This window comes from Falco punctatus (assembly GCF_963210335.1).
Source record: "Falco punctatus genome assembly, chromosome: 3".
NCBI classification, from domain to species: Eukaryota; Metazoa; Chordata; class Aves; order Falconiformes; family Falconidae; genus Falco; species Falco punctatus.
Window position 1 is genome coordinate 87850096 of NC_137582.1, and position 23300 is coordinate 87873395.

The 23300-nt window shown below is 39.6% G+C and overlaps 1 protein-coding gene across 6 annotated transcripts in view; it reads left to right on the forward strand.

Annotated features, from left to right (window-relative positions):
• Window positions 1–23300, forward strand: part of PTK2 (protein tyrosine kinase 2) — a 224227-nt gene that overhangs the window by 24562 nt on the left and 176365 nt on the right. For 3 of the 6 annotated variants that reach the window (XM_080381085.1, XM_080381086.1, XM_080381087.1), the window contains exon 3: window positions 20437–20463. The exons of 1 other annotated variant lie outside the window; for it this stretch is intronic. The gene's annotated coding sequence lies outside the window, so the exon portion shown is untranslated. Of the gene's footprint in view, window positions 1–5711; window positions 10281–16783; window positions 16885–20436; window positions 20464–23300 lie in introns of those variants that run through there. 2 more of the 6 variants (XM_080381071.1, XM_080381073.1) reach the window with 2 other exon arrangements.

Here is a 23300-nt window from a genome sequence, read left to right on the forward strand (position 1 = left end):
CAAATTCCTTACCTGGTTGATATTTTTAAACAACATATTTAATCCCTGAATTTGCATCTGAATGGTAAAATACTTTTGGCAGGAAAAAACTGTTGTTTGAGTGATTTGGATGGAGTTTAGTTTAAAATGTATTACTTTAGCATGAACTTTTTCCCCCCTTCCTTCCAAATAATTTTTCAAGAGAAATTAGTGGGAACTTGCAAACATTTGAAAAGCAGTTTGTAGGAAGGATACAAAGCTTGGTCTCACATCTAGAATTTCTGCTCTCATAGAGGTTATAGTTAATTGTACAAGATTATAGAAACTGAACAAAAGACTTGTTGCTTTTGGGATGGTAGAACTATTCTCAGTTGTCTTAAGTGGCAGCAATGCATAATTTCAGAAAATTGCCACATTTCAGTTAAATACTTGTTTTCGTCTCTGCAGCATCCATATGTTCTATATAGCTGGTCTGATGACTTCATTGAGGTCAGAGGATCTGTTCAGGAAATCCTGGTAACTTTGCATTTTCTTATTGTTACTGTTCTCTTGTATAGTTACATTTGCCTAAAATGTATTTTGAAGCAAGAACATGTCTTGATTTGTCTGCCATACATCAAATTTCTAAAGAATGCAGAAATTTGAAGGAGGGAAGCAGGGACGTGAGCAATTCAAGGACAAGGAAAACTCTCCAAGCCTACTTTATTCCCTGTGGTAGAAAAAGAAATATGTGGGAAAAATTTGGTTTTGGACTTTTGGATTATGCAAATAGTGGCACATACATGCCATTTGTAGCTTAAATGGGGTGGTTGTTAACAAATCTTTGTTAAAAGCAGGAGAGTAAAAAAAAAAATACATTGAAATATTTGTAGTATGTATTTGAGGCTGTTGGTAGTGCACACTGGTATTTATTTGACTTTGTGGTTTATAATATATAAACTAGGTAGATAACTTCTGTTACTTCTTTAACTCCTATGCTGACTGCAAATTAAGTACTGATTTGTGTATTGCTGGTCTTTAAGCTTGAAGGCCCTTCTGGGTTGTGATTAATGCACCTCCAGCTTAATACTTAAACACATGTGGTTCTGAAAACAAGGAATCTGAGTTACAAATTTCTGTATGTTTTACACATGTGGTTCCCATTTAACTGATTTCATGAACTTGAGGCTAGCTAGTTTTGCTGTGCAAGTTAATCTTGAAATGCTTGTAAATATGAAGGGGAAATAAGGATAGAACAAAACAAGAAATAAGCTACTGCCTATGTGCTTTCTAGTGTGAAAGTAACATTATTTGCATGTAAAATACTTGGAAATTCCTCACATTTGCTATTCATGCTGTCCATCTCATGGCATTCAGTTTTCAAAAAGGCCAGAAGTCAGACCTCAGTTTTCTGGGCCTTTCAGTCACAAATGTCAGTATTTAGCCAGTAATCAGGGCTGTAATTGTGTCCATGAATGTTCCCAACATAGGTTTCTGCTAGCTTTTTCTCACAATTTATAAATGTGAACTAAATTCCATCATCTGTCATGGTTTTCTTGAATGAGAGGATTTTGTCACTGAAAATATATTTTCGTGGCTGTTGTATGAGGCCATAAGAGGTATGATTAAGTATCATAAAAAACTTAAAAGCATTTGCATGCATATTCATTTAGTTCTTAATGTTACAATTGATTGCCTTTCATTTGAATAATGTGCCTATCTTTAAAGGTTGTTGTGGCAGAGGTCCATCAGGTCTCTAGTCTTGGTCATAATGTGAAATTGAAAAGTCCACCAGCAACTGTTTCATAGAGGGCAGCTGTTGAGTTCAGCCCTTGAAAAGAGCCGCTTAATGCGTGGAAGCCTTGTCTTTTAACTTCTAGCAGCTCATCATCATCGGTGTAACATAGTGGGATAGCCTTAACTCTTCAGCAGGTAAAGTCGGTTGTTCTTTTGTCTTTGAGATGTAATTGAAAAGCTGATCTTAGCCTTAGGACATGAGATGTAATATAGGTTGGCTCCATCGACCAGCAGTTTATAAGGAGACAAGGTGTCCATTGATGATCTGCATGGAAAGGACTGCAAGTCATTTTGTGGCAAAACTACTGTGTTTGCTTACCACAACTGTAAAAGCAACACATTTTGCATTTTGGAATGGTTTTAGTTTTAGGGTTTGGGATGGAGGCTGGGGAGATAGTGAAGAGTTGAGTCGTGCAGGATTAAGTCTTGGAAGGATGAGGTCCATAGTTTCTCAGTGTAGCTTGGTATTTTTATACTTCAGGGAAGAGAGAGAGGAGCTGGAGCTTTATATTCTTTTGGTATTAACTTCTTAGAAGCCAAACCAGATAATATTGTTCCTTAGAATTTTCAGAAAGAAATGTTCTGGATGCAGGACAGGTCAGGAAAGTAAAACTTTGATGTTCTTGCATTCATGTGAGTGCTTGGGAAAGGGGTGTCAGAATGACTAACAACAAGTCACTGCTGTCACCCTCAAACAAGTCACCCTCAAAACTGCACTTGATGATTTTTGGAACAGTGTATAATTAATTTGTCAACTTTAAATTTTAGAGCTGTATGTAATTGCCAAACCTGTTGACATTGGCTAGTGTCTGCAGACAGATGTGAAGATGTCCTAATTAAAAAAGGCTGTGTGTATGGGGAAAAAACCTGAAATCTTTTTTTTCAGTATTTTTTTCCTGAGTTGACCTAAATGAATTTTAGCAAGCATATTTTAATCATACATCATTAGGATAAGCCTTTTTGTGTATGTTCTCTGTAAGAGGTAGTCTGGACCAAATCATACCCTTCTTCCCTGCCCAGGAACTCCCTTGGACAGGATGAAACCATAAGTCACCACCTCTGACATTACACTTTGTTCTCTATGGTCATGTTCTCAGTGACAGTGTTGTCTGTTGTTACCTGCTTTCCTGAATTAGACTTGAGCTGCATGCCACCTCTCTGTTATCCTCTCCCCCATGCTTTTTTGGCCACAAACTGGTTCCTTGCAAACTCTGCATAGAGGCAGAAGCTTCGAAACACATCTGAATGGAGCTGCTGATGTTAGGCTGCTGACATCAGTGACACATAGTATGCCCCCCCCCCCCAACTGGTAAGCCTGGAACTCTGAACCATCTGGAGTACTATGATACTTCTTGCCAGCTGATTATAAGGAGGTGGGGTTGGGGCTCAGGGGTTAGCCAGAATGGCTGTCAGGAGGCAGGTAGTGGCAGGTCAGATCAGTTCCATGAAAGATTTGCTACTATACAAGTGCATTAGATAAACTGGTCACACTGATGACTGTTTTGCTTTCTTCTTGTTCAGGGGTGTTCAGAGCACTGTGATGGTGTTGAATGTATGGGTGTGGGGTAAATAATGCTTTAATAAACTATTCAGAAAAGTTTCTTGATTTTTACGTTTTTTAATATGGTGTTTCAAAGCAATGTATATATTTTAATATTTTAAGAAGGTAAAATAGTGTTGGAAGTGTATAAAGTGGTCTTGTGGTTTTGGATATCCTATTAAGCACCATGCTGTGCCATTCATCTGCATCATAGTCTTGCTTTTTAAATTTGGAAGTTTTCTGGCATTGCTTTCCATTTTCATTTGCACTGTAAAAAGTGAAGTGATCTTTACAGCTGCTGAGTTGAGGCTAAGTTTGAAAACTTACAAAAACATCCTGTAAGGGGATGGGATTCATGTGGCGAAATGGGACAGCGGGAGGAATTAATCTTTTCCTAGAGTTCCAGTTTGAGAGAAACTCTCAGGAGGGGAAAGGCTTAGGACTGTGTACTTGAAGACCAGTACAAGATCGAGGTTTCCAGCTAATCCTCCAACTATGGAGAATTTGTTGTAGTGTGTTTTTTTTTTTTTTGTTTTGTTTTTAACAGATTGATTGGGGAGACATGTAACTGCACTATGGAAAAAAATGAGTGTGCCCTAGAAGATTATGCATTTGCACAATATGTGCTTGCAGCCCAGAAAGCGAATTGTATCCTGGGCTGCATGCTAAGAAGCGTGGCCAGCAGGTCGATAGAGGTGATTCTACTCATTGGCTCTGGTAGAGACCCCACCTGGAGTATACATCCAGCTCTGGGGGCCCCAGTGCAAGACAGACATGGACTTCTTGGAGCTGGTCCAGAGGAGGGTCACGGAAATGATCCGAGAGCTGGTGTACCTCCTCTGAAGACAGGCTGAGAGAGTTGGTGGTGTTCAGCCTGGAGAAGAGGTGACTCTGGGGAGACCTTATTGTGGCATATTCAGTATAGAAAGGGGGCTTGTGAGAATCATAGAATTGTTTAGTTTGGAAAAGAAATTTAAGATTCAACTTAAAATTTAAGTCCAACTATTAACCCAGCACTGCCAAGTCCACCACTAAACCATGTCCCTAAGCACCACATCTAGCGGTCTTTTGAGTATCTTCAGGGATGGTGACCCAACCACTTCCCTGGGCAGTCTGTTCCAATGCCTGACAACCCTTTCAAGGAAGACATTTTTCCCAATATCCAATCTAAACATCCTCTGGTGCAACCTGAGGCCACCTCCTCTTGTTCTCATCACTTCTCGCCTGGGAGGAGAGACTGACACCCACCTTGACACAACCTCCTTTCAGATAATGGCAGAGAGCAATAAGGTCCGTCTCCCCCGAGCCTCCTTTTCTCCAGGCTAAACAACCCCAGGTCCCTCAGCTGCTTCTCACAAGACTCGTGCTCCAGACCCTTCACCAGCTCCGTTGCCCTTCTCTGGACACGCTCCAGCACCTCAATGTCTTTCTTGCAGTGAGGGGCCCAGAAGTGATTCAAGGTTTGGCCTCACCAGTGCCAAGTACAGGGGGACAATCACTGCCCTAGTCCTGCTGGTCACACTGTTCCTGATGCGAGCCCGGATGCTGCTGGCCAACCGGGCACACTGCTGGCTCATGTGCAGCCAGCTGTCAACCAGCCCCCCCAGGTCCCTTTCCACCAGGCAGCTTTCCAGCCCCTCTTCCCCAAGCCTTTAGCGCTGCGTGACGTTGTTCTGACCCAAGTGTAGGACTCGGCACTGAGCCTTGTTGAACCTCATACAGTTGGCCTTGGCCCATCCAGCCAGCCTGTCCAGAGCCCTTTTCAGAGATTTCCTACCCTCAAGCAGATGAACCCTCTTGCCCAGCTCGGTGTCTACAAACCACCTGGGGGTGCACTTCATTCCCTTGTCTACATCATTGATAAAGATACTAAGAAGAACTGGCTCCAATACTTAGCTCTGGGGACCCTGGGGAGCCAGCTGGATGTAACTCCATTCACCACCATTCTTGGGGCTTGGGCATCCAGCCAATTTTTTTTGCCCAGCATAGAATACTCCCATTGAAGCCATGAGCAGCCAGTTTCTCCAGGAGAATGCTGTGGGAAACAGTGTCAAAGGCTTTACTAAAGTCAAGGTCTAAACAACATGCAAGCCTTTTCTTCATCCATTAAGCAAGTCATCTTGTCATAGAAGGAGGTTAGGTGAGCAGGACCTGCCTTTCATAAACCTGTGCTGACTGGGTGTGATCATCTGGTTGTCCTGTTTGTGCTGCATACTCATGACCATGGCACCAAGGTCAGACTGACAGGCCTGTAGTCCTCCTTCCTGTCCTTCTTGTAGATGGGCATCGCATTTGCTAACTTCCAGTCAACTGGGACCTCCCCAGTTAGCCAGGACTGCTGATCAATGATTGGAAGTAGCTTGGTGAGCACTTCTGCCAGCTCCTGCAGTACGCTAGGGTGGATCCCATCCAGCCCCGTAGATTTGTATGTGTCTGGGTGGTGTAGCAGGTCGCTAATCATTTCCCTTTGGGTTATGTGGGCTTCGTTCTGCTCCCAGTTATGCAGCTCAGAATGCTGAAAAGAAAGAGGGCCTGTAATGACGAGACAAGGGGTAATGGTTTCAAGTTTGAGAGAGGGTAAACTTAGGTTGGATATAAAGAAGAATTTTTTTACCATGAGGAAGATGAGACACTAGAAGAGCTGCCCAGAGAAGTTGGGGATGCCCCATTGCTGGAAGTGTTCAAGGTCGGGATGGTCCAGGTCTTTAAGCAATTTGATCCAGTGAAAGATGTCCTTGCCCACAGCAGGTGGCGTTGGATTTAATTATCTTTATGGTCCCTCGTAATCCAGTCCAGTCTCAGATTCATTGATTCTAGCTTTGTGTTACTGGGGAATGCTTTAGGTCACCGACAGAACTAATCCAGCCAAATTGCTGCAGTGATAGGAAAAGTCACTGCTCTGCTTCTCTGGAGGCCAGAGTTGACCAGTTTACCCCAAATTTATCTAGAGGATTTCTGTGGTTTCCTTCTGGCCTTGTGACTTTTCTTAATTCCTGAATCACAGAGGAAAAGGGAGATAAAGGGGTGGACTTAAATTGTGTTCATGTTGCAACAGGGTTAACATCCTTGTCATTTAGGCTGAAAATTATTCTTTCATTCTTTAAGCTTCCTCTGGTTTGCTCTGAGCTTTCAGTATCCTGTTATTAAAACTTGTCTGCTGCAGCCCCACTTAAGAAGAAATGCATGAATAGAAAGTAGAAATTACTTCAACTCCAATAACATGACATGTTGTTAGCATATGCGGCCTGAAATTCCTTTGTACTGTCACAAATGCTTAGTTTGCAGAATGATGAAATAAATATTAACTGTACCAGAGCTGACAGTGGAATAAGTACACACTGTAGTTCTTTAATTTGATCTTTCTGCATATCAGCAAAGATGTATGTGTTCAGAAGTTCTTGAAATACTGCCATCCTTGTGCAGTAGCTGGATGATTTTGTGCCAAAATTACTTCAACGTCTTCGAGCAATTTTAAGTTCACATCCACTCTGAACCTGATAATATCTTTAACAGCTTCCACTGAAAATGAGTATCTTTGTAGTAATTACTGGAAATTTCAATAAGGTTTTTAATTTGGACCTTCAGCCATTTTATTTCTTTTATGCTTCAAGCTTGAACTCAAATGATTTTTTTTTTTTTTTGATGGTGAGTTTTAGGATACCTTCACCAGCAATTCAGAGAGGGAAGACTGGGGAAAAGAGATCATGAACTTAATGCTATATTTTAATGTAATTTTTTTAATAAGCATTGTGTATGTATTATACACATTATAGGGTTGTAGAAATATTGTTACAATGTATTCTAAATAGCTTGGTGTGCTGGTGGTACCTGACACTTCATACATGATCTATTGAAAATTAGATCATAGTGTAATTAAAGATTGTTCACTTTCATGTTACTGAGATTGAAAGTGTGTGAAACAGCTGTCAGTTCAGTGTTAGATAATTACTGTGACTGAGTTTCATTCTTTGTTCTTACTTTTATGGGGTTTGGTGGTATCTGACTTTGTCCAAGTTGGATCAGGAGCAGGGAGAGCTGGATAGCTTTTTTGCTGGTCTTTTATTCCTCCATGCTCATGCATGAATGATTAGAAAAGAAGTGTTTTAGAGAATAGTCCACAAATAACTTACTCTTCTTTGAAATAATAAGAGGCGGGCTGGCACTGGCTTTTCAGTCATGCAGAATGGTGAGGTAAGGAATAAATTATAATATCAGTGGAAAAAGTCAAAAAGCTTAGCAGTGTTTTTTCTTGGTTTAGGTTTTATTACTGTTGCTGTAATTTCCTAGAGATATTATCATACAAAAATCTTGTGTGTTATTGCTTTCTAGCATTCATTGCTGAGGCAGAAGCACACATTTCTTCTGTACACTTATTTGATCTTGAATTCTAACCTTTGTGCAGAAAATGTTTACTGAGTCCGATATACATAGGGTTGTACCAAATCCGCTTATATAATAGGATCTTTGCGGTCCTTTTTTGTTTAGTCTTAAATGACTACATCATGATTTTATTTCTGCCAATGCATGTCACACTAACTTGGTTTGCTGAGGGATCATACATAGGCCACACATGTTTTCACCAGTAGTATTGCAGTTTATGTATCAGCAAAGCAAGTTCAAGAAAGATGTAATTGTACAAGTGTATATGCTCTATGATCCCTTTGCGTAAATGGAAAAAGCTGTTACTGAAATACTTGACTACATACTTTTCAAGTGAAAGAGCACTGCTTCTTATCAGCAGCAGAAATGGTGAATTTCAGACTTTTTTTAAATAGTAAATGCATTTTGCAATGGAAAAATATTTTTTTCTCTTAGAAGTCATGTCTAGGTACAAAATCATGATAGAACAGACTGTAACACTCGGTAGTACTTACCAGTATGAGATAAGTCAGAGTTACGATGGGGCTTAGTAATTTTTAGCTAAGTCAGTCCTGTGTGTTTTGTGAACAGTAGTCTGTCAGGATTCCTTTCACTATTGCTGCCCTAAAATTGGCTTGTTAGTTATTTGTGAGGAAAATTGGTTTGACAGCCCTGAAGGCAGAAGTGTTTGTTTCACAGTACAAATAGTGCTGTCAGGCTGGCCCTGGGATGGCAGGAGATGCTTCTTGCAGAACCAGCTCCGGTCTTGCCCCAGGAGCATTGGGGTACCTCCAGCTCGGGGGCTGCTGGTAGAGCTGGCTACTGGACGTGTGTTAACTTCTAGCTTCAAGTCATTCTGTATGGACCTGCAAACGTTCACATATGGCAGCTTTCTGTCACTGTCTTTACACATTCTGTGGATAAACGAATTAATTTAAATTGAACCTTGATAAATTTTGGGTAGGGCTGTAAGTTGCTTGTTACCTCCTCAGAAACAGCAGGGACCTGGGCCTAGAACGCATTCTGTTCTGACCTGTGCATTTATTTAACCTGGTTTTGACCAGGAACCTACACAGGAGATGTAAAGTATATGTAAATTGAGAGTTGTCTTTGCGGTCCTTGTTCTTTCTCCCTAGTGTCTGTGGTTTGTTAGTACTGTATGAAATATTTTTTGAGATTTGACTTTAAAAATCACAGTTGTGGCTTGTGTAGGAGGCACAGCTTCGGTTAGCTGCTGGGGAGGTAATTGTAGTGTTAACTAAAACCTACAGCTCTTGGACACGTTATTGAGTCTACAGACGATAGAGTTTATAGCATATCTAATGTTTATCTGCCACCTAACATGTAATGAATCTTAAATCTTTCTGGAAGTATTTCTGGTGGTCTTAATCTGTTTCATGCCAGAGGCAGAGAGGAGTAATGCTTTCAATTTTGTCAAATTAAGTTTTTACTGTGCATTAAGTTGATTAAGTAGAGCAGCAGATTAAGGTGAAAAATACTATCTTAAATTGCAGTTCAGGACTGGTAAAATCTTAATGATGCCAAGCTGAAATTTTTCAGTGGGTTTGTGGATATGAGAATCTGTTAATCATATATGTTAGACTTCGTGTGCTGCTGTATTAGAAACAAACTATGACTCGCTTGCTTTGCTGATATGAGTAATGGCCATGTTTGGAAGTCGCAGCAAACAGAATATGGAACTTGCCTGTGTGTTATGTTCTGTCGAGCCAACTGGGTCTCTTGTTTGATCATGTTCTTACAAAGAACAGACGTGTTGGGGGTTTTCCTTTTACACAAACGACACTGTCTTTTGAGAGTTGCTCTCCGATGGCTACATGACAGAACCAATTAGGAGAAGAAAGCCTGTCTCATGTTGTGTACTGAAATTCTGTGTCTGCAGTCTTGTTCCCCCATTATCCCCTCTTTTTCTTTTGTAATCTAGTTTTCATCAGTCATTTCTTCTGGTTTCTCTGTCCTGCTGTATGTGTGTGTTTTTTGCTTTTGCTAGTTTTTTTTCTGCCTGTGGTTCCATCCTACCTTGCTTGTCATCCTTTTTTGCTGTCTTAATTTGTCCTCTGTCTCTTTTCCATCTGGAAAACTGTATAGAAGGAGACAGAGGAGCAGAGGAGAAGCTAGGGAAAGGATTTGTCTCTTTCTGTTGGTCCATCTCCCTGCAGGGGGGGAGGGGGAGCGACTTAAATACTGCTATCATGAAACAGCAAGAAAAATTAATTATGGGAATTTAGATGAATGCATAATCTATAACTCTATAATGAGACTTTTGCCTTTTCTTGGTTTCTTGTCTTTATTTCTCTTGCCCCTGAATTCCTATTTAAGACCCTGAGGTAGGCTTTGTGTCTTTTTGGCTTAAAAATAATTATATATGCTTGTGTAACGGTAGAAATAATGTTTGCTTTTATCTCCTTGCTAATTCTCATTGCCCTGTGTCTACTCTGTTCTTTGACAAATAATTTACTTAGTCTAGATGGTTCTTGAAACAGTATTTGTGACCTAGGTTTTGGAAAGCTTTTTTGACCTCCCAAAAATCCCCACCAGAATCGTACTTTGCAGCATGTTGTGCCTCCAAACAGTACAGCAGTTGGAAGTGTTGTAATCTGTGTCCCTGGTAAGATCTGTAAGGCTGTAACAAGATTACGTTAAATGAGTTATCCCTGTGCCTGTGGTGATAAATATACTGGAAGTTTGTCTAGCACACCGAGCACGTTATACTTAGTTCTCTTTTATTTCTTACATCGTTAAGATCCAAAACTGTCACATCTCACTGGAGAGCTGATTTCAGACTCTGTAGCTCTGGCTGCAAATGCCCTAAGCCATATGCTTGTGCAAATACCCATTTGTTGTAAAGGGATGTTATGCTTCTCTTTGAGAACATGCTCTGACTGCAGCTAAATTTTTCTCCCTCCATAGTATCGCTGTTAGACTAGGAAAACACCAGGGTTCTTGTTAAAAATGGATTTCATCTGTTTATTGGGGCAGACTTCTGTATAGAACAAAAATTCTGCAGCTGCTGTCAAGCTCACTTTGAATACCTTGCAGTAATCCCATTGAGATCAATAAAACATTTTATTTTTTAGGCACTAAGTAAGTTGGTCTTCTTGTGCATGCAAGTGTTAGCTAGTAATTGCTCTTCCCCCCCTTACCTAAGTACAGTGTATGTGCAAAGGTGATAATCTTCTGTTAAACTTTTGACAAACTACTTTGTGTTTACTGGAAAGCTGTCATTCAGACTTTTTCCTCCCTTCCTCCTGGCTGCATTAATCATCTTCAACCTTCTTTCACTCATCTTGAATGTTTTGTAACTTCAAATGAAAAAACCAAAAAACTAGAATTATAGTTTCTGAAACCGCTGTAACAATGGAATTCCGTGTGTGGTCCATAACCATGGAAACGGCATAATTTTACAGTGGTGGAACATGTAGGGAAATGACTCTCCCAACTTTCTAAGAATTGGTCTTAAAACCATTGAAAATCTTGTGAAATGTTGGTCTGGTATTCAAACAAACTGTTACTCTAAATCTTTTTAACTAGTTATCCTTTTAAAAACAATGCTGCCCCCCACCCCTGTAAAAAAAAAAAACAAAAAACAAAAAACAAAAAACAAAAAACAAAAAAAAAACAAAAAAAAACAAACAAAACAAAAAAAAACAACCCACCAATAAATTTTTGTGGTCCGGGTTGTTTAGCTCCATTTGAGTTATTTTTTAGTATTTCACGTGAAGTACTTCCTCCTGAATCTCTGTTGTTCTTAGCTGTGTCCTTGGTGTTCATTTCTGTACCTGGGAAAACATTTATTTTACTTTCTAAAACATCTTGATACTCTTGCTGAGTTCCTGTTGGAGTGCAAACCAGCTTCACTGGCATGCAGTGCTAATTCGTATGTGAGTACAGGAACTGTGAAATCCTGTCACTTTATGGAAACATGGGTGACTTGTGGTGTCATGTCACGAGTCCATCATGGAAAGGCAGATTCAGTGATAGCAAGCAATGTCAAGACAATGCTTTTTGAAAAAATATTCCACTAAACCTATCACTTCTAAGAACAAGCATGCTGTAGTACAAAGGGTGGTGGTGGGTAGCTAGACATGTATAGAGGGGATGTCTAAAGCTTTCCCTAAGCTTGCCTGAGGGCCTGAATTGTTGGGTTCATAAAAAGTCACAGTATTTTCATCAGGAAATTTCTGCAGGTTGCAGTGCTGGAGATATTCCTGATAGATCTGAAACATTGCAAGCACACGTATGTCCCCCCTTAAACATCTTCAGTGGTGTTTAAGTTCCCTGGGCTTGTTCAGTTAAACATGTCTCCTTTTGTTATAAGCCATTAAAGGACAAGAACATTCTTATAATGTAGCTGACATATTCTTAAAACAGCACTTCTTGTTGAATAGGTATTCTTATAAGTTATATCTAAAGCTTGTGACTCTCCTACATTTTCACAGAGGGAGTTTGTGCTTTGCGAGATGGGAAGTTTAAGAATACAAGAATCAGAGTATCATTTAGGTTGGAAAAGACCTTTAATATTGAATCCAGCTCTTAACCCAGTATCGCCAAGTCCCTGAGTGCCACATCTACACATATTTTCAATACCTTCAGGGGTGGGGACTCCACCACTTCCCCAGGCAGCCTGTTCCAAGGCCTGACAACCCTTTCAGGGAAGAAATTTTTCCTAATATTCAATCTAAACCTCCCCTGGCACAACTTGAAGCCGTTTCCTCTTGTCCATATCACTTCTTACCTGGGACAAGAGACCGAGAGCCACCTGCCTGCAGCCCCTTGCAGGTAGTTGTAGAGAGTGATAAGGTCTTTCTCCCCTGAGCCTCCTTTCCTCCAGGCTAAACACCCCCAGTTCTCTCAGCTGCTTCTCATAAGACTTGTTCTCCAGATCCTTCCCCAGCTCCATTGCCCGGCTCTGGACACACTCCAGCACCTCAATGTCTTTCTTGTAGTGAGGGGCTCAAAACTGAACACAGGATTTGAGGTGCAGCCTCACCAGTGCTGAGTACAGGGGGACAGTCACTGCCCTGGTCCTGCTGGCCACTCTGTTTCTGCTACAAGCCAGGATGCTGGATGAGAGACCAGTGATCCTCCAGCCTAGTGGTACACATCAGTGGCAGCAGAAGGTGTTGTTTATGTAGTGTGCAGGCCTGGCCCTGTATTTCCTTGGCATCCCCATTGCATCAAGGATGCCAGGTGGTACCTTCCTGATGAGTCTTTGTCATCTTCCCTTGTAAACCTGCTGTGAATCAGACAACTGCCTTTGAACTTGCTGATGGTACCTGCTGCCACAACCTTCTCTAACAGGACTGCAAAAAGCTTGCTGCTGGCTGTGAAGCACCACTACTCATATAAAGCTAATCTCCAGTAGTTTCCTCAAATGCCTCCTACTACTCATACTGGTAGGATTTGATGATTGTACATCTGTACAATCTGTACAGCACTGGTAGGTGCTGCATTGATTTTCTTTTCCTTTTTTCTCTTTCCCTCCTGCTTCTGCTTGTAAGCTGTTGTCGTATTTTGTGAGCCTCATGTCCTCCCAGCTATGAGGGGTCTCAGACCTTGTAGTCTGGCCTTCTGTGGCAGCTGCTCCATCCCTTGATTGTTTCAGCTGTCCTGTTCTAGACATTCTTTTAACTCCAGTTTGTATTCCTTCTGGTGCAGAAATGAGAACTGTACACAAGATACACATACTCTATTGTTTCGTACAGTAATATGTACCATGTTTTCAATACCCTTCCTAAAGATAGGTAGTTTTGTTGCCTTGTTTTGGTCTGCTACTGCACTTTGAGCTGGTGACTTCAGAGAAAACAGTGACTCAGCCTTCCTCCCGCAGTTGGAACTGGGGAAAGTGGAAGTGTTAAGTGGTTGAAGAGCTATTGCTTGGAGTGTTGTTTCCCCTAGATGCATTACATCACATCTATGTGTTGAAGTGTATCTGCTGTCTTTTAGCAACTTGCTTCATTTTGTAAGATCCTTCTGGGTTCCCCCCCCCCAGCCCTTGGCATGTTTTTGCCTATCCATAAGAGCTTAATGTCACCTACAGACTTGAAGATTTTGCTTACTCGTTTTGTGATGCTGACTAAAACCAATCCTTGGAGAGCCTACTCCAGTTTCTTCTCTATCCATACCTCTCTTCCCCATAAGCAAAAGGTGTATATATAGTACTTGTTTAGATAATAAAAGTAAATCCTTTATCAGAGTCACTTAGATACTGCATGTACTGTAACTGAGTGTGTAATGAGATTGATCCCACCTGCCCTGTGTAATGATTAATTTCTCTTCTCTTCTCAATCTCCTTGTATGTAGCTTCCACCAGAACGTCTTCATTTGATATCTTACTGTTCAGTGTGCCTGGTCTAAAATTTGGCTACTAGTGGCTGGATAGGTAACTTTGTGGCCATGATCAGTGATGTGGTATAAATGAATTTGAAGTTTCCAGGTGCATGCCCTTTTAATTCAGGGCAGGGTTCAGCTGAGATGAAGGAAAATGCATGTGGTTTACTATCAGCATCTTAATCAGAGTCTGGATTTTTTCAGTTTCAAAAACTAGTATGTAAGAACCACAAGCAGAGTCATTTAGGAGGAGTTTGTGTCAGTGGGAGGGGAAACTGATTGGAAACTGTTGAAATGTTGGGGTTTTTTTGTAGGTGTTAAAAACTAAGGAGACTAAATACTGCTTTTGTTTTTAAATCATGGTGCGTGGGAAGCAGAAGGCAGGTATAAACAGAAGGTTGGGGCAGTGGAAAGACTGACAGTTAATGAGCCACTGGTTTGTCAGTTTGTCACTTAAGGAAGCAAATATAAACTGAACATGTTCAGGAGGTAGGGGACAAGTCAGCTGACGCTTGTACTGCTGTAATAACATTAGCTTCAAACATGCAAATGTATATTTGAGGTATGTCAGATACTGTGGTGATCACATTGTAACCTATTTTGTCAAGCAAGCCTGGTACTTTGTCAACCAAACATACAATCTGAGAAAAAAACCAAACCCCTTTGTATTCTGTGCAGTACTGCAGTTGGTCCTCTGATATTTTGTGTTTCAGAAGCAGCAGCTTGCATTAAAACTAATAATTGGTTAAACAGAACTCAAAAACGTAACATAGGCTGTGCACGTTTCCTGAGGTGGTGTCATAGCAGTTCATTCTTGGCTGCTTGCTAGTTAACCTTTTCAACAGACCTAAATGAAAGTGTTAAATCATTATTGCTGATATTTGCAGTTGAAGTAAAGATTTAAACAAAGATAGTAACGGAGTACAGCAGAACATGGATCTTCTATGAAGTAGGGTTGTGAACAAAAGATTTGCATGCTGAATTTCTTCTGATCTGGCCAAAGCACAAAAAAATGTTAGCAAGTTCTGTGAATGGAGGTGTCTGTCATATAATTGTTCCACTCCATCTCTCCCCATGGTAAGAGAGAAAAATTTGCAGTTAATGCTGGATGTTCAGCTACTGCTGTGCCTAAGGCAAATGTAATAAATATATCAATAGGGGGGCACCCCCCCCCCCCCCCCCCCCCCGGCCCCTCTAAGTAAGCAAATGATATTTTTTAATGCTGTTACGAGTGACAGGGATTCTGTGTCAGGTATTGGTGTTTGCAAATTGGGGAAACTACTGAAAGCAAAACAGTTTGAACATTTAAAGACTTGTAAGGATGATCAAAGGTTTAGAAAAATAAGCCTTTATAGTGTGCCACTTCTGCCTCTCATTCTACGTGGCTGATAGAAGAAAAGATTTTGAGTCACTCTTTAAAATTGCCCTAAAAATGGGAAATGATATAATAAAGGACTGTTAACATTCAGCTCTGCAGCTTGTTAAATTAGAAGTAGGTTAGAAATAAGGGATGCACTTTTAATGATGAAGGAAAAAAAATATGCATATATAGAACAATCTAATTGGTGGTTTATGCAATCTTTTAACCATATTGTAAAATGTTTTAACAGCTTTTCCTTGGTGGGTGTTCTGTCAGAATGAATTAATCGTATCTCCAAGGTCTTTGCTCAATAGATGAGATGATCATGGATAAATCCTTGAGTTTCTCAAATGTAATTTTACAAAGCAGTTTTTTGAAAGGTGACCTTTGTTTTCTGCCTACATATTGGCTTTTTTTTAAAAAAAAAATTGACATAAATAATGAGATCTCAACTTCATTAAAGATTAGAGGAACATCCAGCTGCCCTTCCAGCCTGCCAGAGAATAACAGGATGGGAGACTTCCAGGCTGTTGATTGCAGGCTCTGAGACAACATGCTTCAGCATCAGTTGTGCAAAGGCTAAAAGCTGAATACATGTGTGTATTCCCAAATGATTTTGATACTGGTAGATAAATAGTAAAACTGCATTTTATGTTGAGTCTGTGTTTTTCCTCATTCAGCTGGAAGGATTGTTAAATGACATGTGCTACTCTGCTTTCTGGAGTCTGTGGTGTGTGGTTCATGTGTGCTGCAAGCCTTTACTCTTCAGTGGAATGAGATTGGCTCGTCACCTGAATATTTGAATTCATTTAAAGGGAATAGTTTTAGGTTAGTCAGTCAGTTCCGGCTGCAGGAGAACAACATTAAATTTCTTGTGGTCTGCTGCTTACCACAGCTTGGGAAAGAGATCAATGCTGCAGATGGGGTGAGAGTCTCGGCCTCTGTAGTCTGTGGAGCCATGTTCTCATTCTACCTTGAGGTAGGAACATGAGGCTCACAAAATATTCCTGTGTTCGATGATTAGATGTTATTCTTGGAAAGAAGGTTTAAAGTTGCGGCTCCATTTCCACAAAGACATTTGAGAAAATCCTGCAAGGTAAAATGCAGTTTCATGAAAACAAAGACAGCATTGGAGACATCTGATACTCAAGGTATCCATAGACAGCAGAATAAAACCTATTTGTGATGGGATCCACAAAGCCTATTTGAGGGCTATACTGTCCCAAACAGTCTCAGTGCATATAGAAGTAAGAGTAGTGCTCTTTTGTTAATATACAGTCTTTTTTTTGTTCCTCAGTGAATTCATATAGATGATGGGTTTACTTGGCACATTTTGTTTGGCTGAGGAACTTATTTTGTAATGACCTCTGATGTCATTACAGCTTCTTTTGTGTTATTGTCATCTTTGTGTGGTATTACAGAAGCCTTGGTTGGAAAGGATCTCTTGACACTATCTGCTCCATTCTCCCAATATCTCTTCGGAATTAAAACAGTTTTCCTTGAACTGGTTAACCTTTACCAGGTATGTAAAAGTTTGTAAAGAATATGGTCTGAAAATTATTTTTCTTTTTGTCTATTCAAACTGACAGTTTGCTCCTTACTTAGCAGTACAGTAAGACATGTGAGAATATAAATGCAGAACGTGACTGATCCCTTGAAAGTATCACTAGGAGTAGAAGCATGTGAAATCTGGTTAATTTTTAATTTCACTTTGAAGAACTACGTTGGAGCAGATAAGAAATTAAGGTTGATTCATGTTATACAGCTGGAAACGAGGTTCGTGTGCTGTAGGAGAAAAATCAGTCCAGACCTTCATTGCATGAGGGAATCCTTACCCAACAGGACAGCTCCCCCAGATACTCTCAAGTCTCCGCTCAATAGTCACAAATCAGGTTTGGAGCCTAATTTTTGGTTTTTTTTCTTTTCAAATCTGTGTTGAATTACTTCCTCCTCTATGGAGATCTGAATGTGTAAGGTGCTTCAAAAAGGGAAAGGTTTTGAACAGCAAAGAAGGCAAGTCTGTAAGTGTGATCAGAAGTGAGTAGCTACCTAAATGTGTAGTCTCAGTTTACTTCTCAGTGAACGAACTTATTAAAATGTTGCAGGAATCCACTAATCTTTTCAGTATTAGATGCTAAATGAAAACCATATTTGGGGAATAAAGCTAAGGAGTTTTAGGCCAGAAAAGATGAGTGAGCTGGGGAGACAGGGTAATCCTAAGGGTAAGAAATATCAGAGTTCCTGATGTGAGTCTGATAGAAACACGTGAAGGTAATGAACATTTAACTTACACAAGCACATAAAATTGAAATAATTATGTTGATCTTTGGAATTGTGATACTGTTGGATTTATTTATGCTCTTACGAGTTATATCTCTGTAGTGGCTGGTGTTTGCCAGAATCAAGATGCATTAGCCTATTGAAGACCTTGTGCTTAATTAGAGATCTTTGAAAAATATGAGACAAGTAACTTTACTAAAAAGTGCATTTGTGCAATTTTGAGTAGACTGTTATGACCTTCATGCTTCCATTTCTTTTGTCCTACTTGTTTTTAAAACTAGTGTGTGTCAATTAATTGTTGGAAACATTACCTCTTACACTAAATTGTATTAGAAGAACATGTACTTGCAGGAAGCTGTTCAGTCAGTCTAGTTGTCCCAGAGCTGTAGCATCTCTTCAGTTAACGTGCTTGTGGAGCTACTTTGCGGTGGAACATGGAAGTAAGAAATCATTATGCTGTTTGACTTTAATATAGTAACGATGCTGATCTTGTAGGTCTCCTGTTTAGAATAGGTCCCAGTGCAGTAATGTGATCTGTGTGAATGCTGGTGCCTGTGCAGGAGGAGATCACAGCGGAACCTGTGGCTCAGGTATTAGGGACAAACACTAGAATACGATGAAGTCGGTCTGAAGTTAAAGATATGTGCATGTCTTAGCTGCAGAGCTTTCCCTGGAGGTGTTAGAAATTGCATGGCTAACTAAGTTCCTGGAATGTAAATCAGTGTGTTCTGCCTATACGTGTGTATAAGATGAGGTATTTTTCTAGTGGTTATGTTTACCGTTATTTTCTTTAACTCTTGAAGCAGACTATTCGATTAAGTATGCCTACACAACAGATTTTAAGTGCTGTAATTAAAATTTTCTTCTAATTCTTGATGTATTAGAAATGTTTTATGTGGCTTGTATCTTGAATTTAAAGAACATTAAAAAATTTAACTTATAATTAAGGTTAGATTGCTTTATATCATTGTAGAAAAATTAAAATAAAATACTGTATTTTCTGCTCTGCCGTTTTAGTTGTTTCACTTGGGTGGCTGCAGTTCATATTGTATGTCTTAGTGACAAGCAGGAATTTTTTTGCAACTTTATAGAAAGAGAACACAGAAACTATTAAACATATATAAACAGCCCAAAAAGTCTAACATTTCTATTTGTTAACTTTTCAAATTGATTGACACAGTGACATTTTTCTGCCAGAAGAAAGCTCTATTCCGTATGCGTTGATCTGGATGCTGTGCAGCAGCTGTTGCAGGAGGTGACTTCAGGTTTTTCTTCCTGGCAGTTTATGCTGCTGCTTCTTGTTTGGGCTTCTTCTATCTCAAGGCATTTCTTCTTACGTAAGGCAGTTTTGTTCATAAGCAGGCAGCATCATGAGCATCTCTTAAATGTGCCTTCTTATCTTTTTAAATTTTACTCCGTTCTATCACAATAAAGGCTGCAATATTTTCTGTTTTGTGGTGTCCTGTTGCTGTTTTCATTTTGTGTTGTGTTTAAACTTTGTCTCCTTAGAGTCCTACAGTTCATTTTTTGAATTTAGTGGACTGCCTTTAAATTTCAGGTGCATTTCTTCGGTATTTGAGTTGTCATGTTGTGCAGCCACAAATGTGGATTGTAAATGAAAGCAAGCATGATGTTAAGAATCTGTTGGTGAGAGCAGGGCTAATAAATTTATTGAGCCTTGCTATTTTGTCTAATAGGTAGCAAAGCAGTGGCCATCTGCTTAGGTAATCTCTGAATCTGTTCCAGTTGCTACACCTATGGTTAAAGTTCAGTTTCCATGTGGATTTTGTACCCAGTACAGCAAATTTGTTACTCAACATTGCTGTCTCCTTTTAACCAAATAACTGTAGACCTTTTTCTTGGGTTCAGTTCAGTTTCTTACTCATTTGTTTTATTTATTCCCCTTTCTTTTGCCCCCATACTTGTATTTATTTCCGCTTCTGTTAACCCCTTGATGTGCGTCCCCAGTCCCTGTCCTTACAGACTTTGAGTAATTCTTGCTTTCCAGTTCTTTGTGGGTTCTAGTTTCTGTTCTGAACTCGGATTGGTGTCTCAAGTCCCAGTTACAATCATGTACTGAGCTGGAAAGTAGATATATGAAAAGCAGACAAAAAAATGTTATAATTCCTATAATTAACTAATTAGAAAAACTTAATGTATACACATTTATACCCATCTTCAGGAGTGTAGTTTTTAGTATGATCTATTTTGACTCAGAGGCAGTGGTTCTTGTAAAGTTGACTGCAGTTTAAGACGGTTTTGGCATTTATTATAAAAATGTTCAGTAACCATATCTTGTATGCCTTAGTGACAAAAATCGGACTCCTTTATTTTAGTATTATTTCCTGCGTTCCATACTTAACCATTTGTAAGCTTGGCTCCCTCTTCTCTGAAGGTTTAAGAATAAAGCAAACCTACAGTGATGTCCTCTTTGTATGCAAAGACTAACCCTGACACTTTCAGCTCTGAAATTATGTAGGTGATCATGGTGAAATCCATATGTAACACTTAATTTGAGAGTAGTGACCCGTATTCTGCTGTAGTAATTACACTCATTGCCTAGCAGTATAATCTTTGTCCTGCAGTTAGGTGGGCAAAATGTAATCTTGTTAATGAACAGGGTGAGACAAGGAAAATGCTCTTGATTTGCATGTGGCATGCCTAGTAGCTAGCAAATTGCTTCAGGTAATGTGCTTTATTAAACAAGTACAGCCTTGCAGAAAAATTATTAGGCCAATTCAGTTTTAGAGCTATTTTTTCTTCTGTTGCTAAATTTATTTCTTTATTGTTACAGATATTTGAAGACTTTCCTTGCCCGCAGGTAAGTTCTCTTCTTGCGTTTATGTCTTGATGTGACAGTAGGCAGCTTTTAAGGGCTTGCTTTGCAATATAGTCATGCTTTTATGTAATCAGAATGCTGGTTCTTATTGACACTGTCATGGTGCTTAGTCATGTTGGAATCTGAGGTCAGAACAAAACCTGTTGAGGTACAGATATTTTTTTTACATTTAAATAACGTATTTTGTCAAGGGGAGGAGGTAACTGAGATATATTTATGTGCAGTTGTTAAATATGCGTGTGATATAATTAATGCTTAAAACGACTCAGCACAGCATGTGATACATCTGTCAAGAACAGATTAGGAACAGCCATAAATAATGTTAGTGGTGAATCAGAGGGACAGTGTGCAAGAAAATGTGGATGAGTGGTTTATGGGTGGAAGGGATCTCCCCAGGTGGTAGTAGGGAAGGTGACACATTCACTTGGCTGGGGTCACAGGTGACTTGTGCTGGAGCTAGAACTATCCCTCATCTCTGTTGGCCTCTGTCTTTTCTATCAGTGGTGGTTGAAAACGGAAAAAAAAAACCCCACAAAACAATGACAACAAAAAACAATGAAAAAATCAATCCCACCAACCTGGTCTTTAAAAGGAGTATTTTTTTGTTTACTGCTTGATAAACTTGGTCTTTAACCAAGTATTGTTATATAAATTCACTTGGGCTGTAGGCTTAAGTTGTGATGTAGAGGTCAGGATGAAGATGTCTTCTGTTTCCTAGCGTTTTGTCCGTCTATTCACTATTTGTAATGTGAATTCTAGAATCATAACTGTAGTGTGCTTTTACTTGTGGTTGAGCAAGGGATTGGATGTTTTATCAGGTCTGCTGCCTTTTGCTCTTACTCTGCATTGGTGATTTTGCTTATGTATCCGTTCTGTTATTTATTCTTACTGAAATGTGCTTCATCTCCACAAAGTGTCTTTTTGCAAGTGAATATCTAAAGTGTAATGGTACTTAGTCAATATGAATCTGCTCTGGAGGTAGTTGCTTTTTGCCATTTGAATCAAATGGCAACTTCAATTAAAAGCCTCATAGCTGATAGCTGTAGTCTTTCCACAGGAACTTTAGAGTGGCTGTTCTGGAAAAAAAAAAAACCAACCCATGTTTGCTTGAAGCAGTGAAGAGAAGTCTACATGTGGAAGAAGTTTTCTTTTAAGGAAGACGTTTAAAATGATTTTGAGTGCTGAGAGCAGTTGTCAGGCAGGCAAGTGCTTGTGGAGAATACTGGAAGAATAAATGCCTGGTGTTTAGGTCAGGCAGACGGGACAATAAGGGTGGCTGTGGGTTTTTTTCTGCAGCTTCTAAAACAAGGATGTGTGGTGAATCTTCTTCCCAGTTTCCATTTGGGACTAGAAGAATTTGTGCTGTAAACCTGAGTCATGCCGACATGATTCTTTCCAGTTTGGGTATGGGTGTGGGAGTGTCCTAATTGTACTCTTCAGCTTTGTCATTGAAGTATTGATAGAGGGCAAAAATTTGCCCAAGTTTTTGAAATGGTAACCTTTTTCTATGGTATGGTAAGAGGCCTTTATAGAGGTGGTGTATAGCTTTTATACCAACTTGCCTGCAGCAGAGATTTGACAGTATGCAACGGAGAAGCAAATATAAAACCTGGTTTTAACACACTTAAAATATTGTCAAAAGAGAAGGATGTTTCAAATGGAGTCCCACAGAGGTCTGACGTGTCTGCTGATGTTTTCATTAATGGCCATGATGATGAACTCTATGTGCCTATTTAGTCTGCCAGTAACACCAATACAAAAAGATATAGGAGCACATTGGATAATGGGGTTAAAATTCAAAGAATTTGGCACGTTAGAAAACTGCCAGGATAAAATCTGTAACGCATTTGAATAAAGGTGAGGTTTGACATTGAGATAGGAAGTTTTATTCATCAGAACTCCTATTTAAATAACAGTATGTTTTTATTTCAGGTTTTGAAGAACTTTTTTTTTCTGGGTGCCACTTTTAGCAGTGAACAATAGATGTCACTAGAAATGCTCTCACTTTTGCCACCTGGTTTTAGTACTCTAAATTTGCATCATAACATGGGGAGAGGCCTTTTGCAATGTTAGAGAGCTTTGCAGTAGGGAGGTCTTTTATTGTCGGGTCTTGTTTGAGGTTGTATTATGTGTAAATTCTTTCCAGTCAGTGGTACACCAAGGTCATCCAGAATGCTTCCTTTTTGCTTTGATTTCCTAGCAAAATCTTCTTGTAAAGAAGGATTGTTTGTGTGCTGTTGAATGCTTTACTTGATTAGGTGGTTAGATAAATTGTAACTCAGGAGAGTTATCCTGCATGAATTTGTATCACTGCTTTGAAGTCTGTGGCTAATGAGTTTTTTTTACTACCTTGTACTTGAGGCCATGGATATAAGCATAGAGAATTTTAGGAATGCAAACCAGTAGAGGCTTGGAGGGCAACTTGCTAATATATCATAATTTCAAACCCAGATAAAGAACGCACATATATTCCTGTCTATATGTGAAGTTATCTTGGAACATGAGTGTGTTCACAGTATGCCTGGAGAAATGAAAGACTAGTTTCCTCTGGTAAATGCAGTTAAACTTTGCCTGTTGGCACTGTTGGGATTAAAAAAAATCCCTTCTGGATTTTGTTTTATATTCAGAGGGCAATAAGTATAACATCTTTAGATTTGGTCCTTTGTTCTTGATCAAGTGCAAGTAAGCATTTATTACTGGAATCAAGAAATAATAGTAATGAAGAGAAAAGCTATGCCAAAAAATACATAAGATAGGTAGAGGAGAATAAGAAGTAAGCATATATTGGGCTTTCAGTTAAAAATGGAACAAAACATTCT